Source organism: Rhagoletis zephyria, unplaced genomic scaffold, assembly GCF_001687245.7.
Source record: "Rhagoletis zephyria isolate East Lansing unplaced genomic scaffold, Rhagoletis_zephyria_1.1 Rzeph_scaffold_01174, whole genome shotgun sequence".
Classification (NCBI taxonomy): domain Eukaryota; kingdom Metazoa; phylum Arthropoda; class Insecta; order Diptera; family Tephritidae; genus Rhagoletis; species Rhagoletis zephyria.
Genome location: NW_016158258.1, coordinates 78686 through 95068, shown reverse-complemented (window position 1 = coordinate 95068; position 16383 = coordinate 78686). Strand labels below are relative to the sequence as shown.

Genomic DNA, 16383 nt, shown 5'->3' with positions numbered 1-16383 from the left:
TTTGCTCAAATTTTAGAAATGTTATATATTTGAAAAGCAACAACTACTTTCTAAAAAAAAGAAATTAAATTCTCTACATAATTAAAAATAAATTGTACATAATTTTAAAATTTCAATATTACATCTGATTTTAGCAATATACCTGCAGAAGTGGAAAACATAAAAAAAATAATAAAGAGCTTCAAAAAAAAGTTAATGAACCGAATGAATGAAGACCCGCTTCTTAAAAGTTGGATTGATACAACTGACACGTTTTACGTACCTTTACTTGGTTTCCCAAAGGAAACTTTGGAAGAATTCAAGAAATTGGAAGAAAAGGAAAACGAGGACGCCCGTAAAAAACTTGTAAGAATCATTTACACTTATAAATTATAAAAAAAATACCTGTTATAATATATGAATGGTTTTAACTTATATACATACATACTTATGTATATGAACATATAATTCTTTTTTGCAGCAGAATCATTTGCTACGCCTAGGAGGAAGTAAATTAAAAGAATTTTTAAGTTGTGGTTTAAAGGCTGCAATGTCAGACGAGCTTGTTTCAAAGTTTACTTGGCCTACGGCTATCACATCGGGCAGGACTATCGCCGGCACGGTGGGCAGGCCTATGGCAGGCACATCGCGCGTCGGACTGTGGTCTGGCTATTTCTCCAGCCAAAGCGCGCACATTACTCTGCGGCAATCGGCACTCGGTCCGGCAATATCGCACCGTCGTGCCGGCGAATAAGCACCGTAATGTGCGCGCTATGGCTGGAGAAATAGCCAGACCGCGATCCGACGCGCGATGTGCCTGCCATAGGCCTGCCCACCGCGCTGGCGATAGTCCTGCCCGATGTGATAGCCGTAGGCCTGTCAGACGTGTGGGTTATACTGACATAAATACTACAGAGATAGTTTTAGGAGAGCACCAAATTAAAGCACTTTTTAATTTCATTTTCGCAATACATTTGACAATTAATATTTTTTTTAAGCATTTACAATAAATAAATTAAGTGTATTAGTTTTTAAGTGCTTTTCTGTGGTACTAACTTCTGAGGGTTTTAAAATCAATTATTTTTTTATTTTCATTCAATTGATAGAATTAAGTACAACAAAAAGTATGTGGATTAAGCACGTAGGTGTAAGTCAAATTTTATACAGAGGAACTAAAAAGCTATTTGCAATAAAGTCAGTTGAAGTTTACCAACCAACTCAAACAGTTGTTTAAGTTAAACCATCAAAGGTCGTCTTTAATATCCACTGCCCACGTCACAAACGTTCCTGTCCAATAAGGACAACAGGAACTGTGTTATACACTTTATTTGAAAAAATTTTATTCCTCAGAGTCCCAATCTGCCATATCTCCCTCCGACAACTCAAGAGCCCAGCTATCTTTAGTTGAAGCAAGCTCTTCTTCGATGTCTTTTCTGGACAAAGTCTGCTCATTATCAGGTCCCACAAGTTTTTATTTTTCTAATTTTTTCGGTACCTTTGCTTGGTGCTTTTAAGGACATCCAGCATTGCAGCTTTAAATTCCTCTATACTCTTCGGACCACCAAATAGAGGGCAATCCACTGCAGCTTCTGTAAAAGTACAAAATTATAATTATACGTAATTTAGCAATATAAAAATAGATTAATATACATTTTATTGAGAGCGGAGTCGTAGCACTGCAAATTTATTAGTTTCTTAAAAATATCATTTCATACTCACGGTATAATATTTTAGACAGCCTCGTATTTCCTAGCTGCTCGGTCTCCTTTTGCTTGTGCCAAGTAAACTATGAAACAAGCTCGTCTGACATTGCAGCCTTTAATCCACAACTTAAAAATTCTTTTAATTTACTTCCTCCTAGGCGTAGCAAATGATCGTGCTGCAAAAAAGAATTATATATTCATATATATAAGTATGTATGTATGTAAGTTAAAACCATTCATATATTATAACAGGTATTTTTTTATAATTTATAAGTGTAAATGATTCTTACAAGTTTTTTACAGCGTCCTCGTTTTCCTTTTCTTCCAATTTCTTGAATTCTTCCAAAGTTTCCTTTGGGAAACCAGGTAAAGGTTTGTACAGCGTGTCAGTTGTATCAATCGAACTTTTAAGAAGCTGAAGAACCTCATTAACTTTTTTTTTGAAGCTCCTTATTATTTTTTTTTATGTTTTCCACTTCTGCAGATATCTTGCTAAAATCAGATGTAAAATTGAAATTTTAAAATTATGTACAATTTATTTTTAATTATGTAGAGAATTTAATTTCTTTTTTTAGAAAGTGGTTGTTGCTTTTGAAATATATAATATTTCTAAAATATGAGCAAATGTCTCTCAAATTTTTATTAACTAACTAAAATACTTACTCCAGTTTTTTCATTATCTTCTCATATGGAGACTCAGTTTCTACTGGAATATTTGAATATCAGCCATATCAATTAATATTTTTGGTTCTTCCACAACAATATTTGCAGATTTGCCTTCTTGACGATTTAAGATTCGCTTTTTTCCCCCGGGCCAGCAGATACCTCCGTTACAGATCTTAAATGATACAATAAAAATAATGCTGTATCAGTTAATGAACACAAGTTTAATAAATCAAACGAACATCCTTTTTATACATACAATCTCTTCTGGCAATTGATGTCTGTTGATAGTTTTAAAATCGGTTTTTCCACTTTTGTACAATAGAAATCTCCGTTGCAGACCTTGAAAAATTAAATAAATATTTTTAACACATTCTTATTTTAAATTATACATAAATAATGCATGATTCAAACCTTAAAAATCAACAAATATCTTTTATATACTTACAAACTCCTTTGATCCTTGATGTTTTTTCACCAACTTTCTTCATAGTAGCTCTATTTCTTTATATTTTTCTTTTTTCTTTATTGGAGTTTCCTCGTCTGATGTGGTAAAATAGGTTTTTGGAGTTTTTATTTTCCTTCCGGACGTACTGGCTCTTAGAGCATCTTTGGAATACAGCTTCTTGAAATCATTAGTTCTTTTTTCTGGAAATTCCATTATCTGAAGGCATAAATAAATAAATTTGATAAAAATCCATATATTAAAAGGGAAAATCACTAGAATACTCGTATTTGAAATCTATATTTTCTATATTTTTGCGATGTTGCTATGACCAGAGTTTGAACCCAGGTGCTGCGGAGTGGAAGCGCGCACTGCTTACCACTACACCACAGCGGCCGAGCAGTGATAAAAGAGTGTAAAAAAAGCAAACATCCAATCAGAGATGTTCAGGAATGCCAAAACCGAGTTTCAGTGTTTTCAGAAAAGAGAACCTACATATGTACATGTTAAGCTAATTTTGAGGAACCTCATAGCGTGTAGGCAAAGTACAACTGATCCCCTGGTTATCAACTGCATTTTCTTCTTCTCCTGCAACATTACTCCAATAGGGCATCCTATAGCACTTGTCTTCGAAATTGTTGATAGAAATAGCTTCTACTGTATCTGACAACATTTTACAGTGATGTACACCAACAGTATTAGACCGTATTCCAAAATCATACAATGCTTCTTTCCTTTGAAGTGCTTGGAAAATCAGTAATATTTGTTCCTCTACTTTTATAATGTTTTTTATTATCCCAATTCTTCGATCCCTAAGAAAACAGCAGCTATCACGTAAATTTGTTGACAATATTAGTTTTCCGATCTCCAACTTGCGATATTGTCGACATTGAGCATCACCTGCACGGTGGGCAGGCACATCGCGCGTCAGATCGCGGTCTGGCTATTTCTCCAGCCATAGTGTGCACATTACGCTGCTTATTCGCCGGCACGATGGTCTGATCAATCGGCACTCGGTCCGGCAATATCGCGCCCTATGAGTTGGCATTTTGTTATCTGGGTATGGACCACACTAAAAGCTTCTTTTCATATAAAAATTCGTACGCGTCCTACCCGTGACAAACGTTGTCCCACCCGAGACAGAGGAATTTCGGACTTTTTGTATAATAAAGTCATAATTTTTTTGTAGTTTTTGCTTCGTTTGTGTTCCTGGTACTTTGTTTTATTATAAGACATCAAGTTCACACAGAAAAGTGAAATAAATTCGCAGAGTTTCCATAAAATATATCTGCTCCAAAGAGCAGGTTCTTTTTTTTTGGCCCACCCATGAAAAAAGAAATAAATCAGATTTTTTCCATATAAAAGTAAGCTGGAATTTTTTTCGTATTTTTTAATAACTTTTATAATAGTAAATTAGGTGTAGCTTTATCAAAATGTAGAATTGTTGAGTACTTTATCCTTAAATTTAAACAAGAAAGAAATTTTTTTCTGTACAAATGTCCAACCCGTAATGGAGGGAACCTCTTCTTCTTCTTCTTATTTGGCGCTGTAACCGCTTAAGCGATTTTGGCCGAGTTCAACAAAGTACGCCAGTCGTGTCTCTTCTGTGCCAATTGACGCTAATTGGAAATAGCAAGTGAAGCCAAGTCCTTCTCCAACTGGCCTGTTCCTCTACTACTACCAGCGGGTTCCAATTTGAATACCTTGCGAGCTGATCAACCAAGCCAGCGGAGCCGCTGTATTTTAATTCGCTGCACTATGTCCATGTCGTTGTAAAACTCATACAGTTCATCGTTCCATCGTCTGCGATACTCGCCGTCGTCGACCCATAAAGGCCCATAAATCTTCCGCAAAATCTTTCTCTCGAATTTTCCAAGAGCCGCCTCATCGGATGTTGTCATTGTCCATGCTTCTGCGCCATATAACAGCACGGGCATGATGGGTGATTTACATGGTGTGGCTTTCGTACGTCGAGTGAGGTCTTTACTGCTGAGCTGCCTACTCAGTCCAAAGTAGGACTTGTTGGCAAGAGTGATTCTGCGTTGGATTTCCATGCTGACATTATCATTGGTATTAATGCTGGTTTCCAAGTAAAAGAAATTCTCTACTTTCTCGAAATTATAACTGACAACAGTGACGTGTGTGCCAAGGCGCGAATGTGCTGACTGTTTTTTTGATGACAGGAGATACCTCGTCTTGTCCTCGTTTACCGCTAGACTCATTCGCTTTGCTTCCTTATCCAACTTGGAAAAGGCAGAACAGACTTCGCGGTTTTTGTTACCGATGATGTCGATGTCATCGGCATAAGCCAGAAATTGCACGCTCTTGTAGTAAATTGTTTCTGGGCGGTTCAATTCTGCAGCTCTTATTATCTTCTGCAACATCAGATTAAAGAAGTTACATGAAATGGAGTAGCCCTGTCTGAAACGCCGTTTGCTGGCGAACGGCTGGCGGTATTGCTCAACATCATTTTACACAGCGGTATCAGTTTCGAGGGGATACCAAATTCAGACATCGCGGCGTACAGTCGACAAATAGGTGGTGAGTGTCGATCCCTTTCTCGCGGGTCTTTTCTAAGAGTTGGCTTATTGTGAATATTTGGTCTATTGTGGATTTTCCAGGCCTAAAGCCACACTTATAAGGTCAATCAGTTCATTGACGGTGGGCTTCAGTCTTTCACAAAATACGCTCGATAAGACCTTGTAACCTATGCTTAGAAGGATGATCCCGCGGTAGTTGGCGCGAATGTGGAGGTTGCCTTTCTTGTGGACTGGGCAGAGTACACTTAAATTCCAGTCGTCGGGCGTGCGTTCATCTGATCATATTCTGCATAAGAGTTAATGCATGCACCTTATGAACTCCTCGCCACCGTACTTGAATAGCTCAGCTGGCAGGCTGTTAGCTGCAGCAGCTCTGTTGGTTTTAAGCCGCATTATTGCTATTCATACCTCGTCATAGTCAGGCGGTGCAATATCGACTCCGTCATCATCGAGTGGGGGCTCGGTTTCTACTCCACAACTTTTCGTGCTGCTACCATTCAGTAGGGTGTAAAAGTGTTCCCTCCACAACTTAAGTATGCTCTGAACATCGGTAACTAGGTCGCCATTGTTGTTCTTACAGTAGTACGCCTTGGTCTTGAAACCTTACCTAAGTCGCCTAACTCTCTGGTAAAATTTCCGGGCATTCTCTCTGTCGACCAGCTTTTCAAGCTCTTTGCACTCACGTATTTCTGCCTCTCTCTTCTTATTGCTGCAAATGCGCCTCGCTTCCCTCCTTAGATCCCTATAGCGGACCCATATAGCGCGTGTTGCGCCCAATCGCAGCGAGGCCCTGTAGGCGCCATCTTTTTTCTCTGCAGCTTCCTGACACTCCTCATCGTACCAGTCGTTCTTTCGGGCTCGCTGAAATCCGACTCGTTCTTCGGCGGCGGTACTTAATGAGCGGTAGATGTGATTCCACTGCTCGCATGTGTCGGTTTGTTGAAGAGTGCTCTCTAACAGCAGGTGTGGGAGTCGAGTAGCGAATGCATTCACTGTCTGTTGTGGTTGCAGCTTTTCTGCGTTAATATTTCCTTGCATATTTGGTTGGACATTTTTTTCTGCGCATACACGGGTGCGTATCTTGTCTGCAACAAGATAGTGGTCAGAGTCGATGTTTGGGCCTCAGAGTGTACGTATGTCTAAAACATTGGAAGCATACCTTCCGTCTATCACAACATGATCGATCTGGTTTCTCGTTTTTCGATCCGGAGACAGCCACGTAGCTTGTTTAATGTGTTTATGTTTGAACCTACTGCATACTACTATGTTCCAGGCCCGGCGAAGTCGATCAGCCTCAGTCCGTTGTCGGACGTCTCGTAGTGGAGGCCGACTTTTCCGACCGTGGTTCCAAAGTTCCCTTCCTTGCCCACCGCGGCTTGGAAGTCGCCAAGCACAATTTTGATATCGTGGCGGAGGCAGCGCTCGTAGAAAAGATCCTTGGATGCCTCATCCTCTTCCATCACGGCATGGGCGCAGGTGAGCGAGATGTTGAAGAATCTCGCTTTGATGCGGATTATGGCTAGAATCTCGTCCAACGAGGTGAACGACAGTACTCGGCGATGGAGTCTCTCTCCCAACACATATCCAACACTGAATTTGCGCTTCTTTACATGGCAGCTATAGTAGACGGCGCACAATGGTCCGGATTCTTGAAAACTCGCGCATGAGGCCAAAAATCGGATGTGCGAAAAAATTAATTTTGACACTTGATACGTGTAAGGGATACCCTACAGGTACCAGATGTGGATGACATTTCAATAATTTCTTTTCCAGCACCCTAAGAAAAAGTTTCTTATGAGCAGTATATTTCGGATTTGATTTTTTGTTATTATATTAGAGAAGCTCACGTGGTATTGCGATAAATGATAGTTTAATGATTTTGTATAGATTACCACATGTTACTAATGAATTTTAATTGTCAAAGTACGTAATACAAGAAAATGATTTTTATATTGAGGTGCCTGTTTTTATCTGCATTTAATAAGTCTTCAAATCATCGCCTTTCCCCCTCGTTTTTTTTTTAATATTTATCGTGAACTTTGATGAAGTGCATCTTTTTTTGCACAGTTTTGCACACTAAATCTGTGCATTGAGGGTAAAAAGGGACTTATTTAAAGTATATGGACGTAGGTTTTGTTTGCATTTATTTGCCTTCCCATTCGCAAGTTGCAATTTACGTGACCACTATAGTACGTAAAACATATGAAGAATAATGTTTTAACAATATTGAGAGCTATATTTTTTTAAAGTAGATTTCAGTACTACTGATAAGTATTCGATAATGCAGTTTAAATGTATTTACATAATTTTTATCTAAACCTTGGAGGACGTACAGTGGTCAAGAATTGTCAAAACGCATAAACGCATGTGGCCAAAAAGCAAGTCGGTTAAAACACATATTTTCATTCTTGTTACGTGCAAAGGTAAGGTATACGGGGGTTATTAAACTTTTAAGATGATGGAACCCTTACTAAACACCATTAATTTTATGGAACCCCACATCAAATTACTAAAAATTTATATATGAATAAAAACTGTTACTAGAAATAGTATACATACTTTAAATTTTATCGTAAAGAATGAAATTATCTCACTGTTATTTATTATTGTACTAAATTGTAGTTCGATATAATATCTGAAAGCTGTATGCGCATTTCTGGGGTAGCATCTAATTTCGACCTTAATTTGTTTTTTAACCGACTTCCAAAAAAGGAAGAGGTTATCAGTTCGTCGGAATATTTTTTTTTTTTCTTTTTTTTTATGTATGTTACCGCATAACTTTGGACCACGTCAACCGATTTCGAAAATTCTTTTTGCATCGAAACGCAGTGTCTCAGAGGTGGTCCCATACTAATCTGGTTAAGATCCGATCAGCGGATCATGATATATATATATATATTTTTTTTTATATGAGAGTTGAAGTCGGTTTTTTTTTGCTAAAAATTACTTGTTGTATAAGTGTAAACTGAAAACCCTGTTGACAGAGTACGTTGTGACAGAAGGAAGCAAAGTTAAGATGACCTTTTTAGCGACTTCATGTTATTTTCTCTTAACACCAACCAAAAGAGACACAGATTCAAATGTGTGTTTCAATGTCGAAGTACTCTGAAGATCTATGAATGCTTCGTAAATGGATTTTGTACCAAACTGATATTACTACTATAATCCGAAAAATTATCTGACAAGATTTCAGGTGATTTACCAAGTGCCCAGTTATGACATTTCACATTTCATTTCGCAATTCATCGCGTTCCTTGTAGAAAGTTGTCTACAGCGGCCAACAACACATACCAGTTAGAAAAAAACACTATACCAGTTAGAAAAAAACGCTAGCTCAACGCTCTTATGTAGGTATGGCCATGATTCAATAATACAAGGTTAGATAATTATTGACAGCCACGGTTTGACACTCCATTACAAAAGGTTGCATTTACGAAGGACGGAGAAAGGGGAAGAATGAAATCTCTTGGTGCGAAAATGGTACTAGAAAAGTACGCAAAGTAGGCAATTAGTAGTGAAATTCCCTTTGTAAATTCTAATGTATTTACAGGAAATCTGGCATTTTAAACGAAATATTGAGCAAAATATTAATATCTACGTGAGTTACGTAATTTATGTGCTATTTAGCTATATATAAACTGCAAAAGGACTCAAAATTTAAATAAAACTACTATGAGATTGATATAAACGTCCAATTTAAAAATAATTTATGTTTTCATGTTTGAGTTAAATGTGCTTCATATGCATATACAAATAAACATATTGCACAAAAGGTTATACTTCTATTTCACACCCAAGCTACACTTTTTCCAAGTAAATTTGCAAAGAAGCAACACGGTGCCGATGCTAAGGGAGCGGTGCGAGAGAGACAACTGTCAGTTTATCGAACCTTGTATTATTAAATCATGGGTATGGCACTCAGTACGGAAATCATACTAAAAGAGCTGTAGCAAACCGTATGTATTCGGTACTGAGTAACGAATACAACCCCTGACTCGAAGTACCGAATCGTTACTCACATAATAATCTCGTTACTCGCATGTTCCGTATATGCAATTTTAACGTGAATCAATACAACACAACATATCGTGCGGGAACGAAACTGTTGTTCGTATCGATACTAAAGTGTGTTGCGGTATATGTAGGTTTTTTTTATACAAGGAGAAAGCATCGAAAGCCTGAACCCTGTAGTGTGGAATTTTAATACGAACTAAAACTCCCTGTATGTCCGCTGTACCGTATCTCCCCCGGTACCACCGTAAAGTATTTCGTCGGAGGGCGGTTGAGCCTAAGTACCGAATCGTTACTCACATAATAATCTCGTTACTCGCATGTTCCGTATATGCAATTTTAACGTGAATCAATACAACACAACATATCGTGCGGGAACGAAACTGTTGTTCGTATCGATACTAAAGTGTGTTGCGGTATATGTAGGTTTTTTTATACAAGGAGAAAGCATCGAAAGCCTGAACCCTGTAGTGTGGAATTTTAATCCGAACTAAAACTCCCTGTATGTCCGCTGTACCGTATCTCCCCCGGTACCACCGTAAAGTATTTCGTCGGAGGGCGGTTGAGCCTAAGCTCGATCGTACGTTCCTGTTCTGATGCAGTCAGTCACAAGTTGCATCTACTTGGCACTACCCGCAGTTAGTCATCATTTTGGTTTCTTCAACCACCACCACTGTCAATGCTTCCCTCCACACCCCCCCTCTAAGAGGTCAAGTCAGTTGTCCAAATTGGTTGCGTACGTAGATACTGTATCGTGTACATAACAACCTACCTGCCACCGTGCTAGCTTATCTTCGGGATAATCTATTACGCTCTGCCATTTCTCTGGCGACTCGGTTATGTGCGGAATCAGGTTCTCTGGCGTCGGATTTACTCCAAATGCAGCGCTAAGGAAAACTCGTTCCTTTGGGCATGCAAAGAGAACATGTTCTGCATCTTCCACACTATTTTGGCCGCAGGTTTCACAATGCTCAGCATAGTCTAATTTGAAGCGGAAGAAGTACGCTCTAAAGCAGCCGTGGCCACTTAAAAGTTGCGTGATATTGAAGTCAACTTCTCCATGTTTTCTTGCCAGCCAGTTTTCTATGTGTGGTATAAGCCTTCCGACACCGTACGGAATGCCGAGCAGACTCTTAGTGCGCGCAAAGTCTATACACTGATCGTATTCCCTTCATGTACGACGGCGTGTCGCATGCAGTTGCCCAAACTTCCGACCCGTAGATAATAACGGACTTGAGAACACCAGCTAGCAACTTCATTACGTCATGTCTTGGACCTCTTGCGTTGAGCATAAATCTTGAGAGTGCTCCTTGGGTGGCCGCTGCTTTTTCGCAAACGTAGTTCAAGTGGTCCTTAAACTTCAGTCTCGAGTCGAATTTTATGCCTAGGTTCGACTGTACAGTGAATCCTTTAACTCTTATTTCTGCCTGCTCTCTGACTTTCCGTTTGCTTATTAGATGAAGCTCTGTTTTCTGCTCGGCCAGGGCAAGGCCCATCGATGTAAGCCAATCAACGATGGCAGCAACGGTTACTTCCGCACATCGTTTTATCTATACGATTGTTAACTATGCTGGTGAATTTTCCCGGACTTCCTTACACGCTCTTCGTATCATATGCATGAACCCGCCAACCTCGTCTGCGGCTTCTTTAGTTGCTGTATGTTGCTGCAAAAGACTCAGAGCTTCGAGGAATACGTGTTTGCGAACGTGTTTATTTTCCAGCCAGGGATACGAGCTCTTGTGCTATGCTGTCGTCGGCGTGTTTCTAACTCGAAAATAATTGAAAAATGGTCGCTAAAGGTGTAATGTTGGCTCACCCGCCATTTTGTGCCTTGCGCAATTCCGCTGTGTACGAATGTAGGGTCAATTACCGAGCTGGATCCAGCTCTGCTGAATGTTTGATCGCACCCGCTATTTAACAGTACAAAATCGGTAGCGGCCAATGCTTCCAGCAACGCTCTTCCTTTACCGTTGGTACGACGGCAGCCCCAGTCGATCGCCCATGCGTTAAAATCACCGCCTATTATTACCTTGCTTCTACCTCTTACGTGGGCTACAAGGTTGTCCATGATTCTTGTAAACTCTAAAAGGTCAATGCTCGGTGGCATATAGCAACTATATACATGAAATTCGCCAACCCTTTCACAAATGAAACCGGTTGCTGAGTGGACCAACTCCACCTGCCGAGCCTTCACCCAGCAGCTCTAAATCGCCGCCTTATGACTGGTGTCTTGTGCCCATCTCACGCCTGCGCCTAACTTATACGGCTCACTCAAAATAGCGACGTCGATCCTCATTTCCAGCACGGTCTGGTCGAGAAGATTTTGGGCTGCTTGGCAGTGGTTCAGGTTCAGCTGTATAAACTTAAGAGCCTCGACATACACTGGCCATCTTTTTCCCCCTGTTGAGTGCGAGGCGTCATTCATACCTTTTTCTCTTGCATATAATGCAGCAGTATGCGTTGGTACACTTTTTTGCCATATGACCACTTTCCCCACACTTAAAGCAATTGCTACTGCAGTCGAAGTTCCTTGTGCAGTTTTTGGAGATCTACCCGAACTCCATGCAGCGGAAACAGCGCTTGGGTTCCCCTCTTAGACGTACACGGCAGTTTACCCAACCAATACGAACTAAAAATCTCATCTTTCGTTGTAATACCGTCGATGTCTTTGATCTCCAGCTGCATCATATGTGAGAGGGTTTTAACATCGGCCGATTCTCCAAGTACTCGCTTGACGGCCGTCTGGAACTTTTGCTTCTCTTCAACCCCGGCTTTCTTTAATTCTAAGAGCAAATCCCCGTTGTTAGTCTTGCGGATGCTTTTCACAGATCTGCCAAGCTCGGCTAGCTGTGAACTAGACTTGACCTGCTTGAGGATATCAGCGGATGATAAGGCATCTTTGGAATTCGATTTTATAACGATTTTTTTCGGTTTTTTGCTTTTATTCGTGGGCGCTTCTTCACGATAGTCCATTCAGGATTAGAACGAATCGGTTCCAGTGCCGTTGGAGGACAAACGGTTGGCTCTTTTGTCGCAGGCAAAGCAGCATCTTTATTTCGCTTTGCTTGCGGGAGCGCATCGCTACCTTTAGGTCTACCGCGTTTCCCTGGAATCTTCTCGGGTATATGGGCAGGTTCTTGCGTGCCAACAGGTTTTTGCTGATTCTTCTCGGGAGAATGAGCAAACTCTTGAGTGCCAACTGCTTTCTGTTGAATCGCCTCGGATACCTTCGCATAAAGGAGCTTTATGGCATGCATTATTACCCTCGTTTGCATATTAATTGCCCGTGTCGTGTGTCAACGTCACTTGACTGGATGAATGCTTTTACCATCATATTAGCAGCTTTTTGCGGCGATCGATTCACCAGAGAGCTTTTGCGTAATGCATTTTCACCATTTTGGTCACTATCAACAGTTCCATCCATATTCGCATTGCTCGTGTGCACGCGGGTTTAGCTTCACACCGGAGGTTTTTGTCTTCGCTAAACAAATAATCGCGATCGAACACTAACTTCTGGCAGCACTGTCAAGTGGCGAACAACTGACAGGGGAAAACACGAATGACAGTTTATCACCAACTCAATTGTTAGAAATAGTAAACAAAAACTAAATAAGGACAAGAATGCCTTCAGCACGTTATATACGTCCGCACAAACACCGAACCAGCACGGGCCCGGTCCTCACAGGTATGTTGACAGGAAACTTTCGGTAGGGTGATGCGCAGTCCCAATTAAAAACTTCAATATTTGGGGAGCACCGAAAACAATTTCACTTCACTTTCACTTTCCAACATGAATATATGTACGTACATGCATGCATATGTACGAACGAAGATTTCCTTACACTAGGAGATTCGTTGCGATGAATCGTGGAGGTACAAGTGCTTGATTGTATCAAATTGTTCGAATCGATACAAAAGTATGTTGCGTGCATACATATGTATATATGTACATGTATGCATATGTGCGAACGAACATTTCCTTACGCTGCAAGATGCGTTGCGATGATTCGTGTAAGGTACAAGTGCGTGTATCAAAAGTAACAAGTAAAGTAACGGTACGAAAGATACGGGTGTTGATTGGATTAGTAACGAATACATATGGGTACCCAATTTTTCTTTACTTTTACAGCTCTACATACTAACTACAAGTACATAGTATGCATACTTGAAAATAGATAATTGCACCTCGGTCAAGCTGTTTATAGACCTTTTCTTTCTTTGTGCAACTCAAACCGACCGCCGTGCTTATTCATACCAGACTTAATTCCGCGGAAACCCGGTGACTTTTCTATGGAACCCTTGGGTACCAAATGTTATTTCTGCGGTAAATCATGCATGGCACTGAATTAAAGGATTTGGAAACAGAATTTCCAGCAATAACTACAGAAAAAAGTGTGAAATATGGAGTTTCACCTCTCCATTCAAGAATTATATTCATCTCGGCGATTTTTTGCTGACTCAAAATTACTCAAATCTGCAATTACTAGAATAAGCGAAGACATAATTCACAGTTTTGATGCTTCAAAATTTGTGACTACGCTTTATCAACTGCAATGGATTATAATAAAATTTATGGATGGTTCAATTTCTCGCCTTCGCGATCCTTGGAGTTGGTGTGATGTCAGAAGAACCACAAGAAGGGTGACATAAAGAATTTAAACCCTTTCGTACAAATTACGCTCGAAAAAATTCTAGGTTACATAATATGACCGAAATTTTTTAATTTTTTGTTTTTTTTTTTCTTACCTCAGACCTTTTTGTGGCTAGTCAGTATGTCAGAAATCCTTCTCCTAAAAGAGTAGAGCTTCCTACCGAGGTAACGCACAAGCTTGTTAACGCAGAACAAGAAGATTCTGACAGCTCGGAAGCCTTGTATTGTATTGACATACTGCCAAAATCGGCACTTAATATTGTTTAACCAAACAAGTACTTTAACAATCGAGTCTAAAAATCCGGAATCCGGACCACTGTGCGGCGCAAGGCCCCAGACATTGCTTGCCTTGCCCCGTGCAACGCATTTCTCTGATGTCAGCTTCCTCATTAAGGGTCCGGACATTCCAGGTGCATGCCCTCAAATCTTAGTCCTTTAAACGTTTGCCGTGGTCGTCATCATAAAGGGGGTCGCATGCGAGGCTTTACTTCGCTTCTTCACCTGAAGGGGTTTTTAAGTAGCGGGTCCCAAACCCAGCGCACAACCCATTGCTGGGACGGGGGTGGTTTCGCAACCAAATATACATTTATATAGGAAGCCGCTTGCAGCCGCACCTACTGCTGAACAGAGCCCTTAAAGCGAATAATTCGGAGTAGCCCCACCGAAGCTCCCTCTCTTTCTGCCATGACCCAAGGCTCCACTCTGAATAGTTACCGCATCTCGCACAAAGGTTGCTCACGTTACCCAGAGTGCGCGAACAAGGATGCAAGAGTCGGGATTGAGTATAGCCCTGCAACTGTAACTGATTACCCACCCCAACGACTATACCCCATTGCACTCTGGACGGAACCTTCTCCCCCTAAAATATAGCTAGTTTTGAGTTTTTTGAAATTACCGTTACGTGGGTGGAGCATGTGGGTTTTGTTCGATTTCAAAACTTTTCAATATGGAGGCTAGGCACAATTTGTATACCAAATTTCATATCAGTCAGGTAGTTTTTGAGATACGCATATATCATATAAGTGGGCGGTGCCACACCCATTTCCTAGTCACCGGTCATCCAGCTCTTCTCAGAGAAAGAGACAACGCCACTGGAGGAGGAATGTCCGGTATTGACTTTTCCGCCAGGTCAGGTGGCATCGCGCTGTATCCAGTAGAACTTCGCTCACTTGAGGGAATACACTGGCTAACGGACATGGCGAGAGGCCTAGAAGTCGAACTTGGAAACACGGGGCACTATTCTTAGCCCCTTCGTGATATGGCAGCTGACGCAACAAGGAAACCCGGAAGAGAACTACCGCCGCATCCACCGTTGGGTATGTAAGATGGACCTGTTTGGGAAATGGGCAGTTCTAGCGCCCAACAACCGGCCGGGAATTGGTGCCTGCTCGTCCTGGCGAACCACCTGGAGACCACCCACCACCTCGTCGACATAGAGTGCTGGCACGAGCGATACTTGGGGACCGTGGACTCCAGAGTGAGGGGGAAAGTCGCCCACACAACGCAGAACTGGGAAAAATTTCTGGAACAGGAGTACACCCAGAGGTACGGCAGGGAGGGCTTCGAGGTTCAAGAATGTATGGCGGCCCTTAAATAGGCACAAATACTAGCCATGTTCCAGCAGTACGTGCGTGGACGCCAAGGCGCGGAGCCGCCACCGTCACAACCGCACTCACCACTCACTTCTCCATGACGCAACCGCTATCGCTCAGGCGATATGCCAAATATCCCTGAAGAATTTGGCCCACACAAATACCCGTCAAAAGCAGCCAGCTATGCAATAAGCCACAACAACAAAAGCCAAAGCAGACAGCCACATAGTAAGCCCCCGCAACTCAAGCCAAGGCAGATAGCCACACAACAAAGCGCAGCGTTGTTATGACAACGCAACATCACACAGAAACATGTAGCTAACACGGCGGAAAAACTCGCAGTCAGCACGGAACTATGGTCGCGATTGAAAAGCAACGACTGGATAGAGGTCTGCTTGTGCATCGTTGACAACACCACAAGAGGTCACCACCCAGTAGTAGAGAGCCGTAAGTACTCGTAAGGAGCTAAATAAGTACCACTGTACGGAGGGTTGCCTGTGCATCGTTGATAACACAACAGTGGTCTTCATTAAAAGTGATTAACTGTTGATAAACTTCATAAAATGATAAAGGTATCATTTTGATAAATGATCTGTCAAACTTTATATGGAAATCTATTTAACCAAAGTTTATCACTTTATCAAACAATTTTGGTGGATAAACGTATAAATTTCAGTAAATTTTAACCCTGACAGACTGTCAGGTGGTCGATTTTGCTACGAACGAATAAAAAGCAAATTAGCACAATGGACGAGGTAAGAATGAAATGCAACTAGCCAGATAAGTTAAATAATAAACC

The 16383-nt window shown here is 41.1% G+C and overlaps 1 long non-coding RNA gene across 1 annotated transcript; it reads right to left on the bottom strand.

The window, feature by feature from the left end:
- Window positions 1–1344: 1344 nt before the first annotated feature.
- Window positions 1345–2513, bottom strand: LOC108363055 (uncharacterized). The gene is made up of 3 exons (XR_001847553.1): window positions 2346–2513; window positions 1699–1765; window positions 1345–1559 (listed from the first exon to the last, which is right to left on the bottom strand). It is a non-coding gene; the product is annotated as an uncharacterized LOC108363055 (long non-coding RNA).
- Between the last annotated feature and the right edge of the window lie 13870 nt (window positions 2514–16383).